General features: G+C 42.4%; 1 non-coding gene across 1 annotated transcript; it reads right to left on the bottom strand.

Annotated features, from left to right (window-relative positions):
- Positions 1-279: 279 nt before the first annotated feature.
- On the bottom strand, positions 280-381 carry LOC112081744. Its single transcript, XR_002896666.1, has one exon. It is a non-coding gene; the product is annotated as a small nucleolar RNA R71 (small nucleolar RNA).
- Between the last annotated feature and the right edge of the window lie 662 nt (positions 382-1043).

Below are 1043 nucleotides of genomic sequence, written 5' to 3'. Positions count from 1 at the left end.
TGTGGTGAAGGCTTCCTTGCTCAACATGGTTAAAAACTCCAAATTTCATGGTTTGCCAATGGAAGATCCTTTGGAGCACCTAGACCAGTTTGACAGAGTTTGTAACCTCACCAAAAGCAATGGTGTCTCTGAAGACAGCTTCAAGCTTAGGCTTTTCCCATTCAGTCTAGGAGACAAGGCACACCAATGGGAGAAGAACCTGCCTTGGGGTTTCATAAAGACTTAGAAGCAGTGCAAGCTTGCCTTTTTATCCAAGTTCTCTCTACTTCTAGGACAGCTAAGCTGAGAAACCAGATATCAAGCTTCAAGCAACATAACAATGAAAACTTTGGGGAAACTTGGGAGCGGTTTAGAAGCTACACCAATCAGTGTCCACGGTTTTTCTGATGCTTCTCTACTTTCTACACTGTATAAAGGAGCTTTACCACATATAAGGAATCAATTAGACACAGCCTCCAATGGTAATTTCTTGGCCAAAGAGATTACATCTGCTATGGAACTTGTGGAGAATTTGGCCATGTCTAATGACACATGTGGTGAGGATTATGACAGGACAAACAGATCAGAGGGTTCAAGCTCAGATCAAAGGCTTACTAGAGAAGTTAAAGAGCTGAGAAGTGAACTTGACAAGCTGAAGATGATTTCTCAAAAACCAATCCATTGTGTTGGTGAATTTGAGAACATCAATGAAGAGGGTTTAACACAAGAGGAGCTGAACTACATAGGGAATCAGAACAAGTTTCAAGGTTACAACAACTTCAACAAGAACCAGATCTTGTCTTATAGAAGCACCAATGTAGCCAATCCCCAAGATCAGGTATACCCTCCCCAACAAGGTCATCAAGGCTTTGTTCAAAGGAATCAGTTCCAAGGTAACTTCCAAGGTCAACAAGCTTTTCAGCAGCCAACAGCTCAGCAACAAGGGAATAACTTCAATAACCAACTCAGCTTCCAACAACAAAGGCCAACACCTCCGGGATTTGGTCCACCACTAGTTCAACAACGTCCTGATCTCAATGTTGTTCTCCAACAGCTCTTACAAG

Source organism: Eutrema salsugineum, unplaced genomic scaffold (assembly GCF_000478725.1).
Source record: "Eutrema salsugineum unplaced genomic scaffold, Eutsalg1_0 scaffold_10, whole genome shotgun sequence".
Taxonomy (NCBI): domain Eukaryota; kingdom Viridiplantae; phylum Streptophyta; class Magnoliopsida; order Brassicales; family Brassicaceae; genus Eutrema; species Eutrema salsugineum.
This window is presented reverse-complemented; position numbering and strand designations above follow the sequence as displayed.